General features: G+C 36.5%; 1 non-coding gene across 1 annotated transcript; it reads left to right on the top strand.

Annotated features, from left to right (window-relative positions):
• The first annotated feature begins 20,671 nt into the window (after nt 1-20,671).
• Nucleotides 20,672-20,779, top strand: LOC112781469 (small nucleolar RNA R71). The gene has a single exon (XR_003192245.1). It is a non-coding gene; the product is annotated as a small nucleolar RNA R71 (small nucleolar RNA).
• The last annotated feature ends 6,185 nt before the right edge of the window (nt 20,780-26,964 follow it).

Genomic DNA, 26,964 nt, shown 5'->3' with positions numbered 1-26,964 from the left:
CCTTTTGCAAAGGCCATCATCAACCTAGCCTTTTTCTTCTTCATAGCTTCACTGTTTTTCTCTGATAACTTGCTCTTGCTTCTTTTCTCTGATTGAAGTGACAACCGAAAACAAGAGAGAGAGGAGAGAGAAGAGACAAATCATTCAATATAAAATTAACTCAATTTAATTTTCAGTTTCGGTTACCTATGCAATTAACCAAGTTTGATTTTGAATTCTAGTCCACAATGGGGAGTAGGTAATTCGTGGCTTTGCTTGGAGTCTTTCTCTCTTCCTTTAATTTCGAACCAAAGGCTTGTTGGTCTAACAAAAGAATTGTTTTGGGTTGTGCATATATTTCTTGGCCCAAATAGCCTTGATATCCTTTTAAATAATTCAGCCACTTAGTATAAAACATTTTTGCACAAAGGCTGATCACATTTTCATCACATTTGGCTTATATTGCCTTTTGGCCCAACAGAAAATTCATTTCAATTTTCCTGCACACTAACAAACTCATTAACCAAACAATTGGAAGCAAATATTAAATTAACAATTTTTCTAATTAACATTTTTAATTATGTTTGATCATCACAATAATTTCAAGTTTTCCAAACTCATCAATCTCCCCTTTGATGAGAAACATTATTAAAAATGAATTGAAAAGGAATAGGATTTAGAAAACTCCCTTGAAGATTTTGGCCGAATCTTCCCCCTTTCAATCTATCACATTGCTCCCCCTTAATGTGTGCATGTATCCAATGGAAGCAGTACCTGTAACATGTTTAAACAGTTCCAAACAATTTTATATATTCAAAACATGGAACCTTAAGGAGCAAAACCAATATTTATCAAGTAAGAGCCTGATTTTGAGCAAATATGTTTTTTATAATCAAGGCTTCAACATGCTGTTCAAAAATTTTCTCTTGTAAAACATAGTACATTCACAGTACATGTCCAATAAATGATCAATATACTACTCAAAATAATATATTCAAGTTAAAGCAAAAAATATGTTTCCTGCCAATAAAGCAACATATCAAAGTAATCACTAAAACACAGTGTTCAGCCACAAAACAGAGCATAAAAAAATGGCATGAAACAATAATCAAATGGGCTAAAAAACAGAGCACAAGAATTGGCAGTCCCAACTCTATTTTCAATTCAGCCCCATTTTAATTTTTCTTTCAGCCCCTTTTTAAATTTTCTCCCCCTTTTGTCATCAAGGAGGGAACCTGCAACACAGATAAAACAGCAATGCCAAGCATAATAATGATATTAAAACACAAACAGAGTATCAAAGTTATTGAGTACAGTCATCCCAACATAAAACAGTTCAAGTGAAACTAAATCCAAAAAGACAACAAAAGAGAAATTGTTCAAGAACATAAGCAGCAGTGAGCAAATCTTTAGGCATCAGAAAGATTTATATCAGAATCAGGATGGTCGTCTTCTCCTTCAGAATGAGCCATGTCCTTCTCCAAGCTCTTAATCAGCAGATTTTCCCTTTCATGACATTTGGTCCAGGCCTTCCCATTTTCATATGCTTGTTTTCGATGTTGGAAATACATGTATGCTCTAGATCCAATCTGTCATTGGCTCTACTGCAAGTGGGAGATTGTTGGAGATAAGTGTATATGTCCAACAAAATACTATCATGAATTATTATTATTATTATTCCTTTTTATAAGAATAAACTTTTATAATTTATGATAGTGTCCTTAATTAAAATTAGAAACAAATAATTACAATAGGGATCGTAATAACGAGATGTACGTTTTTGAGTACTTTTAATTTAAATTGTTCTTAATCGTAGAATCACTAAAAATGAGACATTAGTGATTCGGATATATATATATATATATATATATATATATATATATATATAATAGTCTTCATTGGATGAAAATTAATAGATTTCATTTATTAAATTATATATATAAATGGTATATATAGAGATATAACCATTGAACTGACTCACTCTAAGAATTTCTAATGGTTATAGTTACCGCATATTTGTCAATAGGATATTCTTATGATGAACATAATATTAGAATTTTTCTTTGACCTACGACTATCATAGTAATTGACAATGTATTTGTTATACTTTGATTTCGGACACCTAACACCCTACGGTGTTAGTTGAATGGACATTGGGTATGATTTAAATACTTGTAGAATTAATGATTAGTCAAAATGGAATCCATCAACTATGGTAATGAGTTTGAGCTCTACGATTATAATGAATGAAATAAACAATGCCTTGGCCAAGGGGTTTGAATGAATTAAGAAATGAGTTTCTTAAGTCATTCATAATTCATTATAATAATGGTAACAAGTTAGAGTTTGACAATTAAACCGTACTCTAAAAGTTAGCCAAGAGCTGAAAAGATGGAAGGAGTTGTATTTTTTGTTCATCTTGGGTTCTTAGTAAAAATATTATTACTTCATACTATCGGGTCGTCAAGGAGCGCTGCTAGACGCCAACCTTGATTAGTAAATTTAGTATGACTAAGTTACTACCCGCTTAGTATTGAACCTATGGGGTCATACACTAACGAGTGTTCTAATCTTGGTAAATAATCATTTAATTATTATTTTGATTAGATCAAATAAATAATTATATTAATTCAAATGGAATATTTATATTCTTTGCTAGCACAATGAATATAATAATATGATAATTGAGAATATTAAATAATTAATTATTTATTATATGATGAGTTTTAAATATGGATAAGATCCTAACTGATTCTGTTTCAAATTAAGTTGTAATTTGATTCACAAATCAGTCACCAATCTCATACTATATATATGTGTATATGATAAAAGAAAGATAACACAAGTTTTTTTCTTTTACCTCCACATACACGAATATTCTAATTCTTAGTGAAGAATTGCTGGTGCAAGGAGTTGCAAGAAATTTCTCAGTTAAATTCATTGGTCAAGAAGTTGACAACAAGGATCAGTCTCGGTGTGGATACACATAGTACCTTCGCACTATCGAAGGAGAAAGTTTTTATTCACTAGGGTACTCAGGTATTGGCATCTAACCCATCTTATTTCAATAAAGTTTTAAGCACAAAATAGATCAATATGATTACTTTATTACTTCCGCTGTGTGTTATGAACACTTGTAATCCTACATTTGAGCCTCTTTGTAGGACCTGATCATCATGCTATACATGTTGGAGAACTCATTCAGAACATCCTTGATAGTGTCAGAAATCCGAGAAGATTCAGGAGGAAGACTTTCACTTTCACTATCAGAAATCATTGATGCCGTTGAACTTTTGCCCTTTTTCCTTTAAACAGAATCAGGAACCCTTCCGCCTTTAATGGTGGAAACCCTATTCTCAATAGGCTCATTGCTGAGATCCACATTAAAGTACTCAAAGATGCATGTTAGAAACATACCATAAGGTAGATTTGCTTTCTTGTCACTGCGGACACAGTCCCACATATGTCTCACCATAAGATATGCAAATGAAATGGGTGCAGAATTTAGAATAGCAAAAAGCACAAGAGTGTCACAAACCGTAACCCTTTGGTAAGAGCCACTTTGAGGCATTAAAACATGATTAATGATACGGTGAAGCAAGGCTCTCACAGGGCCGAGAGCTTTATGGGTGAGATTGGTGCCTTCAAGTGCAGAAAAGTTTTTGCACACCCAAGTCAGAGCCACTTAGAAGGTAACCCCAACATGGTTATCCCATTTACCAGACATGTAAGCTCTGCCTCCTTCATCTTGGTACCCCAAAGCATCACTCACAGTATCTCTATTCAATGTAACATGAACCTTTTTTACATATGAATGTAATGCACCATCATGAAACATCATGTTAGCATAGAATTCACGTACCAAATTTGGGTAAACAGGTTTTCAAATTTTGAAAATAGCGGACCATTTCAGATCATCAAAATAAGTAGTAAAATCAATGTCTTTTTCAGAAAGATTTTCCAGATTAACCACATAGGAAGCACAGAGATGACGATTCACCAAAACTTGAGAGTGGAACTCAAAAGCAGCACAAGATATGAAACGGGCAGGATCAAAGTGGGAATGGCTTTTACCATATTTGTTTTTGAAGTCTAATGAGTCCAAGTTTGAGGGTTCTCTGGTGTCATGAAGGATTGGCCTTTTTGAACTTTGAGACCGACTTGAGGGATGAGTGTAACACCCTAACTATCAAAATGTCATGCTTCCGGCTGCGCTACTTTGATAGCTCGGGTATTACAACAACTTCATATACTTAATAATAAAATAGGAGCCTTTGACTTGAAAATCGTATCACTTTCCTTTTTGAAAATCAGAAAAAGAATACTTTTTAAATAAAACAAAACAAGCATATATATGTACAAAACTTCCTAGCTCTCCCCTCCACCGGATCTCCCTCTCTTCTCTTGCTGTGTCCCAAATATCTTTCTCTTTTTCCTTTGTTCACAGCCACTGCTATGTTATGTTTGGGGCTTGGGGAGGGGGGTTGAGTGGTATGTGTAGCGGTGAAGCAGTGGGTAGGTTAGGTTGGGTTAGGGTTTTGTGTGTTTAATTTTAGGATTAGGGTTTAATTTGGGACAAATGTGAAATTAGAGATTTGAATAAATTGGAGATTGGTAAATTTTAATAAAATTAGGGTATATAGTATTTAATTTAAAATCTAATTTAATCCCTTAAAATTATTTTTAAAATATTATTTAATTATCAAATTTGCTAATTGATTTTCAATCCAATACTCTTAATTTAAAATATAAGGTACTATAATTAATTTTCTTTATTTATAAAAATTAAAATATTAAATTTCAAAATCTCAATTATTTAAATCAATTTATATAAAATTCTTATTCTTTTAAAACTACTAAAATTTATAATTTAAATATAGAAAATACCTCAATAATTATAAAATTGAATAAGAATCTTAATTTATTTCAAACTCAATTAATCAAAATTTACTTTAATTATCTTTAATAAAGAAATTTCTGAAATTAAAGGTATAAATAAATAATTAAACTTGAAATTAATTTATAATAAAATTTTCAAAAATTCTGGGACTTACAATGAGGGGTGGAACGCCATGGTGGTGGTGACAGTTGTGGAAATGGGAGTTGTGATTCTTCTTCCTCTTTAGGGACTTGCTCCTTTCCCTTAGTATTTCTCTTAGATGAAGTAGCTTCCTGCCTTGATGATGCTCTTGCATGGATTCCCTTACGTTCCATGGAATCTGTTGAGTGAGAAGAGGGTGAAGAGGGCGAGTGGGAGTGAATGTGAATGTGTGTGTGTGATTGAGGACCTTTGGAAGATGGACAATTTTTGGTGATGGGGGTTCAGGTGCTTCGGCGTGTTGCAAGCTTCTTTCTCATGATGGGAAAAAATGGAGTGGAGAAGGAGAAGTTGAAGAGAGGCCGAAGAGGGTGGAAGGTGGAGATGTTAAGCCACAATAAATTTAGTAGAGAGAATCTCATTTAAGGCTCCTAGTATTAATGAGAAACAATTTTAATAAGAAAATTTAAAATAAAAACAAATAACTGAAAAGACCCTTCCTTGAAAAGTGAGAGAAGATATGGGAAAAAGATTTGATTTGACAAAAACTTCCTTTTTGAAGATATGATGTGAAAGGAAATAAGTTAAAAATAATTTTATTAAAAGCATGATGCAAAAAAAAATTAATGAGCCAATATCATGGAATGGGCTTCAAAGGAGGTTGATTGGGCTTGAGTCCCAGGTACCAAAGTTCAGTTTTCCCCTGTTTAATGACTTGTTCATCATGTGCCCAGATTTGTCTCTCTGCTGCCTATGAGACAAAAACAAACAGAGGCATAAAAAATCACATTTTTTCAACAAAACTCAAATCCATCATTCCCAAACTGTTTCTTAATGAACAAAATCTATCTTCACACAGTGGTTTAGTGAAGATGTCAGCAAGTTGCTCTTCAGATTTTACAAATTGGATATCAATAGTACCCTTTTGCACATGTTCCCTAATAAAGTGATATCAAACCTCAATGTGCTTGGTTCTAGAGTGCAGTACAGGATTTTTTGAAATGTTTATTGCACTCATGTTATCACAAAACAGAGGTATACTATTGATTTTCAATTTCTAATCTTCCAATTGAGTTTTTAACTAAATTAATTGAGTGCAACATGCAGCGGTAGATATATATTCAGCTTTAGCTGTAGACAGAGCAACCGTCGCTTGCTTTTTGCTTGACCACATGTTTTGTGAGATTCCAAGGAAGTAACACATTCCGGAAGTGCTTCATCTATCTACTCGGTCTCCCGCATAATCTGTATCACAAAACCCCACTACACAAAATTCATTAGATTTAGGATACCACAGGCCAAAATCACATGTGTCTTTAATGTATCTAATGACTCTTTTAACGGCCGAAAGATGGGATTCTTTTGGGTGAGATTGAAACCTTGAGCACACACCCACACTTTGAACAATATCCGGTCTAGAAGATGTAAGATACATGAGGGATCCTATCATTCTTCTATACTTTGTTTCATCCACATTTTTCCCATTTTCATTCTTGTCAAGTTTTGTGTTTGGATGCATAGGAGTTTCCATTGGTTTGGAATTTTCAAGACCAAATTTATTGATTATCTCTTTAGCATATTTACCTTGGTGAATAAAAATATCACTAGGAGTTTGTTCAATTTGAAGACCAAGAAAGAAGGTTAATTCTCCCATTAAACTCATTTCAAACTCACTAGTCATAAGTTTTCCAAACTCTTCACACAAGGCTTTATTGGCCGAACCAAACACAATGTCATCCATATAAACTTGAACAAGATATCATCATTAGATTCTTTTATAAACAAAGTAGTATCGGTGTACCCCTTTGAAATTTATTTTCCAACAAGAAGGCACTAAGCCTTTCATACCAAGCTCTTGGAGCTTGCCTAAGGCCATAAAGAGCCTTAGAGAGTTTAAAAACATGATTTGAAAACTCTTTGCTTTCAAAACCAGGGGGTTGAGCCACAAATACTTCCCTATCTATAAAACCATTAAAAAAAAGGCACATTTGACATCCATTTGAAACATTTTAAAGCCCTTGTGGGCAGCATAGGCAAGAAGCAACCTAATTGCTTCCATTCTTGCTACTGGAGCAAACGACTCATTAAAATCAATACCTTCCTCTTGATCGTAACCTTGGGATACTAGTCTAGCCTTGTTACAAACAACACTACCATCCTCACCCAATTTATTTTTGAAAATTCACTTTATATCGGTTACCTTTTTACCATTTGGATTTGGTACAAGAGTCCAAACCTCATTCTTTTCAAATTGCGCTAGCTCTTCTTTCATGGCTTTGACCCATGAGGGATCTTCACGAGCTTGCTTCACATTGAGAGGTTCCAATTGGGACAAGAAGGCAACATTGCTTGACTCGGTTTGCTTCTTGTGGTTATGCGTTGTGAAGGATCACCAATGATGAATTCATGAGGGTAACCCTTCAAAAATTTCCATTCACGCGGCCTTTGAGGAAAGTTTCTGTCTTGATGAGTTTCAGTAGACCACTCTGTTCTGGATTCTCTGGCTTGTTCAGGAGACAAAATAGAAATGTCTTCTTCATTCTTAAGAGACGTTTCTGCACAGACAGATTCAACAGCTGGGACAGACTTGGGAATTTTCTTGACTAGGTTGTTGGTTCACATCAGTTTCACTACCTGCATCATCATCTAACACAGCACTTGGAATAGAGTTAGAATCACAAAAAGACACATGTATGGATTCCTCTATTGTTCTATGTTCCTTGAGATAAATCCTAAATACTTTGCTAGTGGTGGAGTATCCAACAAACATTCTCTCATAGGACTTTAGATCAAATTTTCCAAGATTTTCTTTATTGTTAAGTACAAAGCATTTGCATCCAAAAATATGGAAATACTTAAGATTGGGTGGGGTTCCTTTCCACAGCTCATATGGAGTTTTCTTTAAACCTTTTTGAATGATGGTTCTATTCAAAATATAACAAGTTGTATTTACGGCTTCAGCCCATAAAAACTTTGGATCATCATTTTCACAAAGCATTTCCCTAGTCATTTCTTGACCATTGCCCTAGTCATTTCTTGAAGGCTTCTATTCCTTCTTTTAACAACACTATTTTGTTGAGGTGTTCTTGGGCATGAAAAGTTATGTGCTATTCCAAATTCATCACAAAAATTTTCAAAATCTTGATTTTCAAACTCCTTTCCATGATCACTTCTTAAGTGAGCAATTTTTAAATCTTTTTCATTTTGGGTCTTTTTACAAAGAGAAGAAAAAGCATGAAATGCATCATTCTTGTGGGCTAAGAAAAGAACACAACCAAATCTAGAGTAATCATCCACCACTACCAAACCATAATGTTTACCCCCCAAACTTTGAGTTCTAGTTGGACCTAAGAGATCAATGTGTAACATTTCTAATGGCCTTTTAGTGGAAATTCCTTCTTTTGGTTTAAAAGATGATTTTACTTGTTTGCCTAGTTGACAAGCATCACAAGTAATATCCTTATCAAATTTTATATTAGGAATTCCTCTAACCAAGTTTTTCTTTACTAGCTTAGAAATTTGGTACATGCTAGCATGACCCAATTTCTTATGCCAAAGCCATTTTTCATATTCAAGAGAAGTAAAATAGGTTACTTTTTGATCCTTTATGTCCTCTAGAGTTAATCCATACACATTATTGCACCTTTTAGCCTCAAACAAGATGTCACCGGATTTTTCACATACAACTAAGCAGTCCAATTGTCTAAAAATAACCCAATATCTAAGATCATATAATTGGCTAATGCTTAGTAAATTATGTTTCAATCCATCAACAAGCAAAACATCATTAATGAAAGAAGAGAAATTCTTACCCACTTTACCTATGGCCATTATTTTTCTTTTTCCATTGTCACCGAAAGTAACAAAGTCTCCATCATATGCATCAAGCTTGATGAAGAATGTTGACTTTTCGGTCATATGCCTAGAGCACCCACTATCCATATACCATATGTTGTCCTTTCTTTTGGATGCTAGGCAAACCTAGAAAACAAACTTAAGTAACCTTAGGTATCCAAATCTTTTTGGATCCTTTGATGTCAAACCATCTTCTTTGTCCCAAGCCATTATAATCACAAATAATTTTGTAAATCTTATCTCCAATCATCCTTTCACTTATGAAGCACTGAATAGGGAAATGACCATTTCGATTGCATAATCTACAAAATTTTTGAGTTGCTATTTTCCTAAAGCTTGTTGGGTTTTGAAACCTTATGTCATTCGAGGTGGATGCCAAGTTGGTAAAAGAAGATTTCTCAATAAATTTTTCAGATTTATGAAAACCCAAATCAGCTTTATCATAAAGAGGTTTTTGGCTAGCCAAGAGTTGATTTGAATTTTCAGAGCTTTGAGCAAAGCTGGCTAGGTCCTCTTTAAGTCTTTTTATCTCTTTATGCAATCACTCATTTTCTTCAAAATAATTTATATTTGCAGTCACAGAATGGTGATATTCACAGCTTTCAAGTTTAGCTTTCAACTGCTTGTTTTCCTCAACAAGATCAACAGCAGTTTTGGCTTCCCTTAATTTTTCTTTAAGAAAACCATTTTCAGCTTTTAGTATTTCTATTTGAGTCTCAAGATCTTGGTTTTCATTTAAGAAACATTTAATCTTTTCAGAAAGGTGATCAATCATAAGATGAAGGTCTTCAGTTGAGGGTTCATGAAATATTACCTCATCAACTATGTCGGCCATGAGACACGTTTGAGACTTGGTTTCTGTTTCATCATCTTCATCAGAGTTGTTTTCCAAGTCGTCCCAAGATGTCATGAGACTTTTCTTCTTTCCTTTTTTCGGCTTGTTCTCCTTCTTCAATTTTGGACAATCAGACTTGAAGTGCCCAACTTCTTTACAGTTGTAACAGATTACTTTGCTGAGATCCCTCTTTGGCTTCCTTGAGCTACCTCCTTTGTTTCGTTCCTTCAGCATCACCATTTTCCTAAATTTCATAGCAAACAGAACAAATTCATTTCCAGAAGAGTTATCACTGGTTTCATTTTCCAGAGGTTCGGTAACAGATTTGAGAGCAATTCCTTTCTTTTTTGCATCCTTTTTCAAATATCTGTTTTTAAAAGCAAGTAAATTTCCTCTTAAATCATCATAGGGCATAGTATCAATGTTACTACTTTCAGCTATCACTATTGCTTTGGGTTCCCATTCTTTTGTAAGACATCTCAATATTCTCCTTACAAGCACAGATTCAGAATATGTGATCCCCATAGCATCCAAGCCAGTGACAATGACGTTGAATTTTTCAAACAATTCATCTATCGTCTCTCCTTCTTTCATTGAGAACATTTCGTATTCTCTATTCAGCATGTCTATTCTGGATCTATTGACTTGGGTTGTGCCTTCATGAGTGATTTGAAGTTTGTCCCAAATTTCCTTTGCTGTTGTGCATCGTGATACCCGTCGGTATTCCTCGAAGTTGACTGCACAGTTGAGCAAGTTGACTGCTTTGGCATTGAGCTCTACTTTCTTTCTGGCATCATCATTCCAATCAGCTTCACCTTTGAGGGTAACCACACCATCAGCTCCTGTAATGGTTGGAAACTATGGACCTTCCAGAATTATCTTCCAAAGTCTGTAATCTACAAATTGAACAAATATCTTCATTCTTTCTTTTTGGTAACTGTAGTTCTTTCCATTAAAGAATGGAGGTCTGTTACTTGACTGCCCTTCTATCAGAGTATAGGCCACCAGGTTTGAGCCACTGTTAGCCGCCATTAGGATCTTTTATCCAAGCTGCAAAGCTTGATCTCTTTGAGGCCAAGCTCTTATACCAATTGATGGTAATCAGTGGCTAAGAGAAGGGGGTTAAATCTTAGCCCCTTTTTGCTGAGTATTAATTTCTTCCTTTTAAAGGAACTTCAGGAGATATTTCTACTTTTTGTCTCATAACAAGTCAAGAGATATTTTTTTGTCTCTTAACTGGTTAGGAGATGTAAACCCCGGTTAAATTAGTAGACAATTAGTCAATAAATTAGTTTTTAATAAAGAATATTAGAAATGCAAATATTATATCAAATTGGAATAGAGCTCATCGAAATGAGAATTTTGACACTAATTTCGCAGAAACGGTCCAAGATTGGATCGCATGGGCTGAACTGGTTGAACTGGACCTAAACCGGGCCGTCGGTCCAACTGGACCGACCTATTAAATGAACCCAGCATTGCCTTCTCCCTCATTTCAGCAACACAAAGCTGAAAGCTTCCCAGGGAGAAGAAGAGCGAAACACCCCCGTAACCTTACGGCAAATTTTCAACTCCCATAACTTCTCTGTCCGAGTTCCGATTGCCGCACCGTTTGCGGCCACACGTCCACCGCGTCGAGCTCTATATTTCTACCGGAACAATTTCACTGGTAACTTATTTAATCACTCTCAACCCTCTTTTCCCCTAATTTTTGAATTTTTAATGGGAAGGTTGAATTTCTTTGATTTTTGATGTTTTAGGATCCAATTAGCTTGAGGAAAACGTTCACTCTTGCTTATGTGAAGCTTGGGTAAGATGAAGATACGATAATTCTATTTTAATTTTATTAAATTCAAGCTTTGAGTATTAAATTGGATATATATATGTTATGAATGTATATTAAGTTGTAAATAAATAATTGGAGCTTGAAATTGTGAATACTGAAACTTGGAGGAAGCTGATTAGTTGAATTTTAAGGGGCTGCCTTGGTTTTAAATAAATAGCTTTGGTCGTTACGTGGAAATCGGCCAAGGTATGGTTTAGGTTTCTTGCATTTAATATATAATGTTCTGTGAAAACTTAGGCTAGATGACCATAGGATAAGTTGGAATGCAGGTGTATGTTTAATGTTTAGTAATTTGTCGATGAATATATTTGGTTGAAGTTTATTGGATAATTAGTTATTAATTTTGGATGGTGAATGTTGTTATGTTAATTTGGAGAGAATTATGGCTGAATGTTATCGTTGATGAACATGGTTTGTTTAGTGCTTGTTGATTAACTAATGATTTGGTGAATTATTGATTTGAGTTATAAGTATTGTGGAGATTGTTGTGATAATGAGGTATTTTGTGTTAGAAGCCTAGGATTAGTGAACTATGATCCTTATTTGAATTTTGGTTGTTGGATTTGAATATTGTATGAGTATAATTGTTGATCTAAGGTAGATTTATTGTGGTGACTGTTATGATGATGAGGAAGGGTATGTTGAATTGAAAAGAAAGCAGGTTTGGACCCAAAAAGGGTAGCAAAGTCCGAGTTTTAGAGGAGATGCTGCCGAAATTTTATAAAAATTAGAGATTTTGTTTATATGATTATTTAAAAAGATTTAGATTCAAAGGTTATATGGTTTGATTTAGATTTATTAAGAAAATGAGCATGTTTTAAGTTTGATTCATTTAGAAAAGAATGAATTATGTTTTGAATTGGAACTATTGATGGACAGAATGGGAGGTGTGATAATGAAGGATAAGGATTGAATACGATTGACGTATAATGATGAATGAGATGCGATTGAGAATGATGTGAATGTTGATGAATTATAATTGAATTATTTATATGGCTTATGAATTTGAATAATCTGAGATACGATATTCCCTGGATAAAGTGCCGTGGCTTGCTGCCACGTGTACCAGGTTGAAAACTTGATACTCTGTTGACCCTATGACGTAAGTATGACCGGGCACTATATAAATTCCCAGAAATGTTACCCCCATTGAGCAATATTGATTATTTGAGAAAAAGCTATGCATAGACTCTTGGGGATGCACGTCGGGGGACAATCTAAGGACAATTCAGACTTGTCGGGTTGGCTGGATAACTGACAGATGAGCCTCATCAGCCATAGAACAGGCATGCATCATATGCATATTACTTGAATTACTTGCTTGTGCTTTAATTGGGTGTGCCTATATGTACTTGCCATGCTAAATGTGTATTTGTTACCTGTAATAACTGTAACCTTCTTGTGTTTGCCTTATCTGTCTATTTGTCTGTGAAAATGCATGAAGGAGTTGGAGGTATGGAGGAATGGCAGTATGGGACTTAGATTTAAGGTTAAGTTAAGTTAGGATTAAATATTTTTAGAAAACCACCTTTTATGGCTCCTGTTTAATACTTTAAGCTCTATAATATAAGTGTCGGCGTTCTAAGATTGCCTCTGGCATTCCCAAGACCTTATATATTATGTGTGTGGCACCTTTACCATACTAAGAACCTCTGGTTCTCATTCCATACTATATTGTTGTTTTTCAGATGCAGGTCGAGAGGCTTCTCGTTAGGCGTCTGGACTCTTGAAGCGGAGTGGTTACTGGGTTATTTTGTTATGCTGTGATGTATATATATGTACTTAGCTTTCTCTCTGCATAACTTGTTCTTTTTTATCCTCTTAGAGGTTTATGGAGAGGCAGGATGGTGTATATGTACTTTCGAGTTTGGGATATGTATGTATATATGTGTAAATATTCTCTGGCCAGTCTTGACTTCGCAGGCTGAGTTAGGAGCTTGTTATTTTGTATCTTTGGCACTCTATTCCTACTTCTGTTATCATATGTTTAATAGTTATGGTTTCCTTAGCATGCAAGTTAACTCGTTCCTTGAGCGTTGCGCTTTTATTTCGCGATTTTCGTTTCCTCTATTCTTCAAGGCTCCTAGCATATTATAATTCTTCTGCTATTATATGTATTCATTTTATTTTAGAGGTCGTAATACCACACCACCTCTATTTTACGACTTAAGCGTAAAGTTTAGTGTGGTAGGGTGTTACAGGAGATATTTTTTATTTTTGTCTCGTTCGCAACAGAAACAGAATAGGAGTAGAAAAGAAAGAGAGGATCACACCCAGAAGTATCCTGGTTCAGCTGCTAAGTGCAATGCAGCCTACATCCAGTCTGCATCACAACTGTGATGGAATTTCACTATAATCATCAGATTACATACACCAATTCTTTCCTAGAAACTACCCATTCCTATTTGGGACAAATCCAGATTCTATCCCCAAATCTGAACTTGACTTGGACACCTACCAAGCTTTCAACTGCAAAGTGATAACCCAACTCGCAAGGGGATCCCTACAGGATCATGAAAAACAACATACAGATGTACAAAGGAACTCTTAGACATCTATGGATTTTTCTTTAATTTTGCTCACTGCCTTTTTCCTCTCACTAGCTTTTTCTTACAAACCTCACTCTGTTTGCCTTTTACCATGAGACTCAGACAGACAAAACTAAAGAAAAGAAAACAAAATGAAACTCATTGAAGGAGAAGAACTTCTGTTAGCTTAGGGTAGCTGGTGCACAAAATTGTGATTCACACTTTTCACAACTCCGCACAACTAACCAGCAAGTGCACTGGGTCGTCCAAGTAATACCTTTCGTGAGTAAGGGTCGATCCCACAGAGATTGTCGGCTTGAAGCAAGCTATGGTCATCTTGTAAATCTTAGTCAGGTGGATTCAAATGGTTATGAGGTTTTGATAATTAAAAGATAAATAAAACATAAAATAAAATAGAGATACTTATGTGATTCATTGGTGGGAATTTCAGATAAGCGTTTGGAGATGCTTTGTTGCTTCTGAACCTCTGCTTTCCTATTGTCTTCTTCCAATCAAGCGTGCTCCCTTCCATGGCAAGCTGTATGATCCTCTCGGATGAAAAATACCAGGTACGATCTCTGCACGGCTAATCAACTGTCGGATTTCCCGTCTCAGATGAAAAATACCAGGTACAGCTACCGCACGGCTAATCTCTGTCGTTTCTCACTAGCATAGGAATAGGACCCTTATCCTTTTGCACACTGTCACTGCGCCCAACATTCGCAAGTTTGAAGCTCGTCACAGTCATCCCTTCTGGTGCGCAGAAATTGTGATTACACTTTGATTATGTAAAATTCATTGCTCTTTCTTTCCCTGGTAATGGCGCCAAAAACATGATGCCAATACCATGGTTCACAACTTCGCACAACTAACCAGCAAGTGCACTGGGTCGTCCAAGTAATACCTTACATGAGTAAGGGTCGAATCCCACGGAGATTGTTGGCTTGAAGCAAGCTATGGTCATCTTGTAAATCTCAGTCAGGTAGGGTCAAATGTGATTGGATTAGATAATTAAAAGATAAATAATAAAGGATAGAAATACTTATGTAATTCATTAGTGAGAATTTCAGATAAGCGTATGGAGATGCAATCGTTCCTCTGAACCTCTGCTTTCCTGCTGTCTTCATCCAATCAGTCTTACTCCTTTCCATGGCTGGCTTTATGTAATGCATCGCCATTGTCAATGGCTACTTTCGGTCTTCTCTCGGGAAAATGATCCAAATGCCCTGTCACGGCACGGCTAATCGTCTGGAGGTATCACCCTTGTCAATGGTTTACATCCTATCCTCTCAGTGAAAATGGTCAACGCACCCTGTCACGGCACGGCTATTCATCTGTCGGTTCTCGATCATGCTGGAATAGGATTTACTATCCTTTTGCGTTCTGTCACTACGCCCAGCAATCGGGATTTTGAAGCTCGTCACAGTCATTCAATCATTGAATCCTACTCGGAATACCACAGACAAGGTTTAGAATTTCCGAATTCTCTTGAATGCCGCCATCATTCTAGCTTACACCACGAAGATTCTGATTAAGAGATCTAAGAGATACTCATTCAGTCGAAGGTAGAACGGAAGTGGTTGTCAGGCACGCGTTCATAGGGAATGATGATGATTGTCATGTTCATCACATTCAGGTTGAAGAGCGAATGAATATCTTAGAAGCGAAATAAGATGAATTGAATAGAAAACAGTAGTACTTTGCATTAATCTTTGAGGAACAGCAGAGCTTTACACCTTAATCTATGGAGTGCAGAAACTCTACCGTTGAAAATACATAAGTGATAGGTCCAGGCATGGCCGAATGGCCAGCCCCTTTGATCTAAGAACTAGGCGTCCCAAGATCTCTAATACAATAGTAAAAGGTCCTATTTATAATAAACTAGTCACTAGGGTTTACAGAAATAAGTAATTGATGCATAAATCCACTTCCGGGGCCCACTTGGTGTGTGCTTGGGCTGAGCTTGATTGTTGCACATGTAGAGGTCCTTCTTGGAGTTGAACGCCAGCTTTTGTGCCAGTTTGGGCGTTGAACTCCACTTTGCAGCTTGTTTCTGGCGCTGGACGCCAGAATTGGGCAGAGAGCTGGCGTTGAACGCCAGTTTGCATCATCTAAACTTGAGCAAAGTATGGACTATTATACATTGCTGGAAAGCCCTGAATGTCTACTTTCCAACTCAATTGGAAGCGCACCATTTTGAGTTCTATAGCTCCAGAAAATCCATTTTGAGTGCAGGGAGGTCAGAATCCAACAGCATCAGCAGTCCTTCTTCAACCTCTGAATTTGATTTTTGCTCAAATCCCTCAATTTCAGCCAGAAAATACCTGAAATCACAGAAAAACACACAAACTCATAGTAAAGTCCAGAAATGTGAATTTAACATAAAAACTAATGAAAACATCCCTAAAAGTAACTAGATCCTACTAAAAACATACTAAAAACAATGCCAAAAAGCGTATAAATTATCCGCTCATCACAACACCAAACTTAAATTGTTGCTTGTCCCCAAGCAACTGAAAATCAAATAGGATAAAAAGAAGAGAATATACTATAAATTCCAAACTATCAATGAAACATAGCTTCAATCATATGAGCGGGACTTATAGCTTTTTGCCTTTTGAATAGTTTTGGCATCTCACTTTATCCATTGAGGTTCAGAATGATTGGCATCTATAGGAACTCAGAGTTCAGATAGTGTTATTGATTCTCCTAGTTCAGTATGATGATTCTTGAACACAGCTATTTTATGAGTCTTGGCCGTGGCCCTAAGCACTTTGTTTTCCAGTATTACCACCGGATACATAAATGCCACAGACACATAATTGGGTGAACCTTTTCAGATTGTGACTCAGCTTTGCTAAAGTCCCCAATTAGAGGTGTCCAAGGTTCTTAAGCACACTCTTTTTTTGCTTTGGACCTTGACTTTAACCGCTCAGTCTCAAGTTTTCACTTGACACCTACACGCCACAAGCACATGGTTAGGGACAGCTTGGTTTAGCCGCTTAGACCGGGATTTTATTCCTTTAGGCGCTCCTATCCACTGATGCTCAAAGCCTTGGGATCCTTTTTATTTACCCTTGCCTTTTGGTTTTAAGGGTTATTGGCTTTTTGCTTTTGCCTCTTGGTTTTAAGAGCTTTGGCTTTTTCTGCTTGCTTTTTCTTTTTCTTTCTATTTTTTTTCGCCTATTTTTTTTTCTGCAAGCTTTGTTTTTTTGCTGCTTTTTGTTGCTTCAAGAATCATTTTTATGATTTTTCAGATTATCAAATAACATGTCTCCTTGTCATCATTCTTTCAAGAGCCAACATATTTAACATTCTTAAACAACAACTTCAAAAGACATATGCACTGTTCAAGCATACATTCAGAGAACAAGAAGCATTGTCACCACATCAATATAATTAAACTAAGTTCAAGGATAAATTCAAAACTCATGTACTTCTTGTTCTTTTGAATTAAAACATTTTTCATTTAAGAGAGGTGATGGATTCATAGGACATTCATAACTTTAAGACATAGTTACTAACTACTAATGATCATGTAATGAAGACACAAACATAGATAAGCACATAACATAGAAAACGAAAAACAGAGAAAGTAAGAACAAGGAATGAGTCCACCTTAGTGATGGTGACGTTTCCTTCTTGAGGAACCAATGATGTCCTTGAGCTCTTCTATGTCTCTTCCTTGTCTTTGTTGTCCTCCTTCATTGCTTTTTTTTTATCTTCTCTAATTTCATGAAGGATGATGGAGTGCTCTTGATGTTCCACCCTTAGTTGTCCCATGTTGGAACTTAATTCTCCTAGGGAGTTGTTGATTTGCTCCCAAAAATTCTGTGGAGGAAACTGTATCCCCTGAGGTATCTCAGGGATTTCTTGATGATGAGCTTCTTCATGTGCCTGTTGAGATCCATGAATGTGCTCTCTTGTTTGCTCCATCCTTTTCTTAGTGATGGGCTTGTGAGATGAATCTTTCCATCTCCCATGGCTCAAAGGTGGAAGCAATTGTCTTCCCTTTCCTTTTTCTTGAGGTTTCTCTGGCCTTAGGTGCCATTAATGGTTATGAAAAAACAAAAGCTATGCTTTTACCACACCAAACTTAGAATATTGCTCGCCCTCGAGCAAGAGAAGAAAGAATAGGTGAAGAAGAAGAAGATATGGAGGAGATGGAGGGATGTGTGTATTCGGCCATATGGGTGGGATTGGGTGGGAAAAGAGATTTTGAATTTTGAAGGTAGGTGGGGTGTGTGGATGTGAGTGGTAAATGGAAAACAGAAGGGATGATTATGAATGGAGAGTGATATAGGATTATGAGGAGGTAAGGTGGGTGGAGGTATGTGGGGATCCTGTGGGGTCCACAGATCCTGAGATGATCCTGTGGGGTCCACAGATCCTGAGGTGTTCAAGGATTTACAACCTTGCACCAATTTAGGCATGTAAAATGCCCTTGCACACAACTCTGGGCGTTCAACGCCAGGTTGGTGCCCATTTTGGGCGTTCAACGCCCATTCACTGGCCATTTCTGGCGTTGAACGCCAGAACCATGCTTGTTCTGGGCGTTCAGCGCCAGCTCCTCTCCAGGGTGCATTTCTGGCGTTCAGCGCCCAGATGATGCCCATTTTGGGCGTTCAGCGCCCAGATACTGCCCATTTTGGGCGTTCAGCGCCAGAACCATGCTCTGTTCTGGCGTTGAACGCCAGGCAGATGCTTCCTCCAGGGTGTGATTTTTCTTCTGCTATTTTTGATTCCATTTTCAATTTCTATATTTATTTTGTGACTCCACATGATCATGAACCTATAAAGACATATAACTAAGAAAAATATTGTTAGATAAATAAAAATTGGGTTGCCTCCCAACAAGCACTTCTTTAATGTCAATAGCTTGACAGTGGGCTCTCATGGAGCCTCACAGATGTTCAGAGCATTGTTGAGACTCTCCAACACCAAACTTAGAGTTTGGATATGGGAGTTCAACACCAAACTTAGAGTTTGGTTGTGGCCTCCCAACACCAAACTTAGAGTTTGACTGTGGAAGTTTTGTTTGACTCTGCTTTGAGAGAAGCTTTTTCTGCTTCCTCTCCATGGATGCAGAGAGAGATCCTTGAGTTGTAAACACAAGGTTGTCCTCATTCAATTGAAGGATTAATTCTCCTCTGTCCACATCAATCACAGCTCTTGCTGTGGCTAGGAAGGGTCTTCCTAGGATGATGGATTCATCCTCTTCCTTTCCAGTATCCAGGACTATGAAATCAGCAGGGATGTAAAGGCCTTCAACCTTTACTAACACGTCCTCTACTTGTCCATAAGCCTGTTTTCTTGAATTGTCTGCCATCTCTAATGAGATTTTAGCAGCTTGTACCCCATAGATTCCCAGTTTCTCTATTACAGAGAGGGGCATGAGGTTTATTCCTGAACCAAGGTCACACAGAGCCTTAAAGATCATGGTGCCTATAGTACAAGGTATTATGAACTTTTCAGGATCCTGTCTCTTCTGAGGCAGTGTCAGTTGATCCAGATCACTTAGTTCATTGATGAACAAGGGAGGTTCATCTTCCCAAGTTTCAATACCAAATAATTTGGCATTCAGCTTCATGATTGTACCAAGAAACTTGGCAGTTTGCTCTTCAGTAACATCCTCATTCTCTTCAGAAGAGGAATACTTATCAGAGCTCATGAATGGCATAAGGAGGTTCAATGGAATCTCTATGGTCTCTAGATGAGCCTCAGAGTCCTTTGGTTCCTCAGAGGGAAGCTCTTTATTGACCACTGGACGTCCCAGTAGGTCTTCCTCCTTGGGATTCACGTCCTCTCCTTCCCTTACAGGTTCGGCCATGGTGCTTATGTCAAATGGCCTTGCACTCTCCTTTTGGATTCTCTTCTGTATTGCTTGGGAGAGTACTAGGAGGGATTTCAGTGATCCTTTTACTCAGCTGGCCCACTTGTGCTTCTAGATTTCTAATGGAAGACCTTGTTTCATTCATGAAACTCACAGTGGCCTTAGATAGATCAGAGACTAAGTTTGCTAAACTAGATGGGTTCTGCTCAGAATTCTCTGTCTGTTGCTGAGTGGATGATGGAAAAGGTTTACTATTGTTAAACCTATTTCTTCCACCATTATTAAAGCCTTGTTGAGGCTTTTGATCCTTCCATGAGAAATTTGGATGATTTCTTCATGATGAGTTATAGGTGTTTCCATAAGGTTCACCTAAGTAATTCACCTCTGCTATTGCAGGGTTCTCAGGATCATAAGCTTCTTCTTCAGAAGATGCCTCTTGAGTACTGTTGGATGCAGCTTGCATTCCATTCAGACTCTGAGAAATCATATTGACTTGCTGAGTCAATATTTTATTCTGAGCCAATATGGCATTCAGAGTATCAACCTCAAGAACTCCCTTCTTCATAGGCGTCCCATTATTCACAGGATTCCTTTCAGAAGTGTACATGAACTGGTTATTTGCAACCATGTCAATGAGTTCTTGAGCTTCTGCAGGCGTTTTCTTTAGGTGAATGGATCCACCTGCAGAGGTATCCAATGACATCTTAGATAACTTAGACAGACCATCATAGAATATATCTAGGATGGTCCATTCTGAAAGCATGTCAGAAGGACACTTTTTGGTCAGCTGCTTGTATCTTTCCCAAGCTTCATAGAGGGATTCACCTTCTTTCTGTCTGAAGGTTTGAACATCCACTCTAAGCTTGCTCAGCTTTTGAGGAGGAAAGAACTTGGCTAAGAAAGCCGTGACCAGCTTATCCCAAGAGTTCAGGCTGTCTCTGGGTTGAGAGTCCAACCAGATTCTAGCTCTGTCTCTTACAGCAAATGGGAAAAGCATGAACCTGTAGACTTCAGGATCTACTCCAATAGTCTTAACAGTATCACAGATCTGCAAGAATTCAGTTAAGAACTGAAAAGGATCTTCAGATGGAAGTCCATGAAACTTGCAGTTCTGTTGCATCAGAGAAACTAGCTGAGGTTTCAGCTCAAAGTTGTTTGCTCCAATGGCAGGAATGGAGATGCTTCTTCCATGTAAATTGGAATTAGGTGCAGTAAAGTCACCAAGCATTCTCCTTGCATTATTATTATTTTCGGCTGCCATCTCCTCTTCCTGTTCGAAAATTTCTGAAAGGTTCTCTCTGGATTGTTGTAATTTAGCTTCTCTTAATTTCCTCTTCAAAGTCCTTTCAGGTTCTGGATCTGCTTCAACAAGAATGTTCTTGTCCTTGCTCCTGCTTATATGAAAAAGAGATAACAGAAAAATAATAATAATAGGGGTCCTTTTTACCACAGTATATAGGTCCTAGTGTGAGCTAGAAGAAAAGAAGAAGAAGAAATTCGAACACAGATGGAAGAGAGGGTTCGAATTTGGGTGAGATGAAGTGTTAGTAGATGAATAAATAATTAGAGGGAGATGAGAGAGAAGGGGAATTTTCGAAAATAATTTTTGAAAAAGAGTTTTTGAAAATATTTTTTTGAAAAAGGTTAGTAATTTTCGAAAATTAATTTTGAAAAGGGTTAATAGTTTTTCGAAAATTCAAATAAAAAATAAAATAATTAGTTTAATTAAAAAGAAATTTTGAAAAAGAGGGAGATATTTTCGAAAATTAGAGAGAGAGAGAGAGTTAGTTAGGTAGTTTTGAAAAGGATAAGAAACAAACAAAAAGTTAGTTAGTTAGTTGAAACAAATTTTGAAAAGATAAGAAGTTAGGAAGTTAGAAAAGATATTTTGAAACCAAATTTTGAAAAAGATAAGATGAGAAGATATTTTTGAAAAGATATGATTGAAATTAGTTTTTGAAAAAGATTTGATTTTTAAAATCACAATTAATGACTTGATTCACAAGAAATCACAAGATATGATTCTAGAACTTAAAGTTTGAATCTTTCTTAACAAGCAAGTAACAAACTTGAAATTTTTGAATCAAAACATTAATTGATGATGTTATTTTCGAAAATATGATTTAAAATTAAGAAAAAGATTTTTGAAAAATATTTTTGAAATTTTCGAAAATAACTAAAAAATTTGAAAAAGATTTGATTTTTTTGAAAAAGATTTTGAAAAAGATAAGATTTTTAAATTGAAAATTTGATTTGACTCATAAAAACAACTAGATTTTAAAACTTTTTGAAAAAGTCAAATCTAATTTTCGAAATTATGAGAGAAAAGAGGGAAAGATATTTTTTTGATTTTTGAATTTTTATGATGAGAGAGAAAAACAAGAAAAATAATGCAATGCATGAGAATTTTAGATCAAAACATGTGATGCATGCAAGAATGCTATGAATGTCAAGATGAACACCAAGAACACTATGAAGATCATGATGAACATCAAGAACATATTTTTGAAAAATTTTTAATGCAAAGAAAACATGCAAGACACCAAACTTAGAAATCTTTAATGTTTAGGCACTAAGAATTCAAGAATGCATATGAAAAATAAGAAAAGACACAAAACATGCAAATGCAAAGATCAAACAAGAAGACTTACCAAGAACAACTTGAAGATCATGAAGAACACTATGAATGCATGAATTTTCGAAAAAATGCAAGATGCACATGCAATTGACACCAAACTTATAACATGACTCAAGACTCAAACAAGAAACACAAAATATTTTTTATTTTTATGATTTTATAATTTTTTTGTATTTTTTTTTTCGAAAATTATTATGAAAAATAAAAATAAGGATTCCAAAATTTTTAATATGAATTCCAGGAATCTTATGCTTTTTAGTCTAAAGCTCCAATCAAAGGGTTAGGCATGGCTTAATAGCCAGCTAAGCTTTAGTATGTAACTCAGACATGACACGTCTAACATGCCCTACAGTCGTATTAGACATGGCTTTACAGCCAGCCATGCTTCATGAAACACTAGAATTCATTCTTAAAAATTCTGAAGAAAAATATATTTTTGAAAACATTTTTTTTTTCGAAAACCTTTTTATTTTAAAAGTTTTTTTTTTTTTGAAAACAAAGAAGAAAATTTTGAAAGATTTTTGAAAAATTTTTGAAAATAAAACAAAAAGAAAATTACCTAATCTGAGCAACAAGATGAACCGTCAGTTGTCCAAACTCGAACAATCCCCGGCAACGGCGCCAAAAACTTGGTGCGCAGAAATTGTGATTACACTTTGATTATGTAAAATTCATTGCTCTTTCTTTCCCTGGTAATGGCGCCAAAAACATGATGCCAATACCATGGTTCACAACTTCGCACAACTAACCAGCAAGTGCACTGGGTCGTCCAAGTAATACCTTACATGAGTAAGGGTCGAATCCCACGGAGATTGTTGGCTTGAAGCAAGCTATGGTCATCTTGTAAATCTCAGTCAGGTAGGGTCAAATGTGATTGGATTAGATAATTAAAAGATAAATAATAAAGGATAGAAATACTTATGTAATTCATTAGTGAGAATTTCAGATAAGCGTATGGAGATGCAATCGTTCCTCTGAACCTCTGCTTTCCTGCTGTCTTCATCCAATCAGTCTTACTCCTTTCCATGGCTGGCTTTATGTAATGCATCGCCATTGTCAATGGCTACTTTCGGTCTTCTCTCGGGAAAATGATCCAAATGCCCTGTCACGGCACGGCTAATCGTCTGGAGGCATCACCCTTGTCAATGGTTTACATCCTATCCTCTCAGTGAAAATGGTCAACGCACCCTGTCACGGCACGGCTATTCATCTGTCGGTTCTCGATCATGCTGGAATAGGATTTACTAACTTTTGCGTTCTGTCACTACGCCCAGCAATCGCGAGTTTGAAGCTCGTCACAGTCATTCAATCATTGAATCCTACTCGGAATACCACAGACAAGGTTTAGACTTTCCGGATTCTCTTGAATGCCGCCATCATTCTAGCTTACACCATGAAGATTCTGATTAAGAGATCTAAGAGATACTCATTCAGTCAAAGGTAGAACGGAAGTGGTTGTTAGGCACGCGTTCATAGGGAATGATGATGATTGTCACGTTCATCACGTTCAGGTTGAAGAGCGAATGAATATCTTAGAAGCGAAATAAGATGAATTGAATAGAAAACAGTAGTACTTTGCATTAATCTTTGAGGAACAGCAGAGCTCTATACCTTAATCTATGGAGTGCAGAAACTCTACCGTTGAAAATACATAAGTGATAGGTCCAGGCATGGCCGAATGGCCAGCCCCTCTGATCTAAGAACTAGGCGTCCCAAGATCTCTAATACAATAGTAAAAGGTCCTATTTATAATAAACTAGTCACTAGGGTTTACAGAAATAAGTAATTGATGCATAAATCCACTTTCGGGGCCCACTTGGTGTGTGCTTGGGCTGAGCTTGAGTGTTGCACGTGTAGAGGTCCTTCTTGGAGTTGAACGCCAGCTTTTGTGCCAGTTTGGGCGTTGAACTCCACTTTGCAGCTTGTTTCTGGCGCTGGACGCCAGAATTGGGCAGAGAGCTGGCGTTGAACGCCAGTTTCCGTCTTCTAAACTTGGGCAAAGTATGGACTATTATATATTGCTGGAAAGCCCTGGATGTCTACTTTTCAACGTAATTGGAAGCGCGCCATTTTGAGTTCTATAGCTCCAGAAAATCCATTTTGAGTGCAGGGAGGTCAGAATCCAACAGCATCATCAGTCCTTCTTCAACCTCTGAATCTGATTTTTGCTCAAGTCCCTCAATTTCAGCCAGAAAATAACTGAAATCACAGAAAAACACACAAACTCATAGTAAAGTCTAGAAATGTGAATTTAACATAAAAACTAATGAAAACATCCCTAAAAGTAACTAGATCCTACTAAAAACATACTAAAAACAATGCCAAAAAGCGTATAAATTATCCGCTCATCACCTTCCCAGATCCTACTCGGAATACCACAGACAAGGTTTAGACTTTCTGGATCTCAGGAATGGATGCCAATGGTTCTAGCCTATACCACGAAGATCCTAATCTCACGGACTCGGTCTGTGTATTAGAGACCCAAGAGAATATACTCCGGCTGTCGTCCAATGACTACGTTGAACATCATGTAGACCCCTTGTGGTTGTCAGGCCCGCGGATCTTGGCTAAGCGAGTAACGAAGATAGTGGGTGATTGTAATGGGTCACCCTTTCATTCTGACTTAACTGAATTAAGTACGAGAGTATATCTTGGAGAAGAAGTAAACGTGAATTGAAAGAGAAACAATAGTACTTGCATTAATTCATGAAGAACAGTAGAGCTCCGCACCTTAATCTATGAGGTGTAGAAACTCCAGCGTAGAAAATATATAAGAGTAAAAGGTCTAGGCATGGCCGTGTGGCCAGCCTCCAAGTCCAAGGATGATAATATCATAATCCCCTACTACAATAGTAAAAAGTGCTATTTATACTAAACTAATTACTAGGGATTACAGAAAATGAATAACTAAGTGTAGATAGCACAAAAATCCACTTCCGGGGCCCCCTTGATGTGTGCTTGGGCTGAGAATTGAAGCTTTCACGTGCATAGGCCACTCTTGGAGTTAAACGCCAGCTTTGGTGCCAGTTTGGGCGTTTTACTCCAGAAAATGGTCTTTGGACGGCGTTTAGATGCCAGTTTGGGCAATCAAATCTCGAGCAAAGTATGGACTATTATATATTTCTGGAAAGCCCAAGATGTCTACTTTCCAACACAATTAAGAGCGCGCCAATTGGGCTTCTGTAGCTCTTGAAAATCTATTTCGAGTGCAGGATGGTCATAATCCAACAGCATCTGCAGTCCTTTTTCAGCCTCTGAATCAGATTTTTGCTCAGGTCCCTCAATTTCAGCCAGAAAATACCTGAAATTACAGAAAAACACACAAACTCATAGTCAAGTCCAGAAATTTGATTTTTGCATAAAAACTAATAAAAATATAATAAAAAGTAACTAAAACATATTAAAAACTATGTAAAAATAATGCCAAAAAGGGTATAAATTATCTGCTCATCACAACACCAAACTTAAATTGTTGCTTGTCTCCAAGCAACCAAAAAAAAATAGGATAAAAAGAAGAGAAAATACAATAAATTCCAAAAACATCAATGAAGATTAGTTTCAATTAGATGAGCGGGACTAGTAGCTTTTTGCCTCTGAACAGTTTTAGCATCTCACTTTATCCTTTGAAGTTTAGAATGATTGGCATCCATAGGAACTTAGAATTTAGATAATGTTATTGATTTTCCTAGTTCAGTATGTTGACTCTTGAACACAGCTACTTTGTGAGTCTTGGCCGTGACCCTAAGCATTTTGTTTTCCAGTATTATCACCGGATACATAAATGCCACAGACACATAACTGGGTGAACCTTTTCAGATTGTGACTCAGCTTTGCTAGAGTCCCCAGTTAGAGGTGCCCAGAGCTCTTAAACACACTCTTTTTGCTTTGGACTACGACTTTAATCGCTCAGTCTCAAGCTTTTCACTTGACACCTTCACGCCACAAGCACATGGTTAGGGACAGCTTGATTTAGCCGCTTAGGCCAGGATTTTATTCCTTTGAGCCCTCCTATCCATTAATGCTCAAAGCCTTGGATCCTTTTTACCCTTGCCTTTTAGTTTAAAGGGCTACTGGCTTTTTCTGCTTGCTTTTTCTTTTTCTTTCTTTGTTTTTTTTTTTTCATTTTTTTCGCAAGCTTTTGCTTTTCCACTGCTTTTTCTTGCTTCAAGAATCAATTTTATGATTTTTCAAATTATCAATAACATTTCTCCTTTTTCATTATTCTTTCAAGAGCTAACAATTTTAACATTCATAAACTTCACTATCAAAAATATGCACTGTTCAAGCATTCATTCAGAAAACAAAAAGTATTGCCACTATATCAAAATAATTAAACTAATTTCAAGACAGAATTCAAAATTCATGTACTTCTTTTTTTTTTCAGAAAATATTTTTTCATTTAAAAAAGGTGA

This window comes from Arachis hypogaea, chromosome 19, assembly GCF_003086295.3.
Source record: "Arachis hypogaea cultivar Tifrunner chromosome 19, arahy.Tifrunner.gnm2.J5K5, whole genome shotgun sequence".
Lineage (NCBI taxonomy): Eukaryota > Viridiplantae > Streptophyta > Magnoliopsida > Fabales > Fabaceae > Arachis > Arachis hypogaea.
This window is presented reverse-complemented; position numbering and strand designations above follow the sequence as displayed.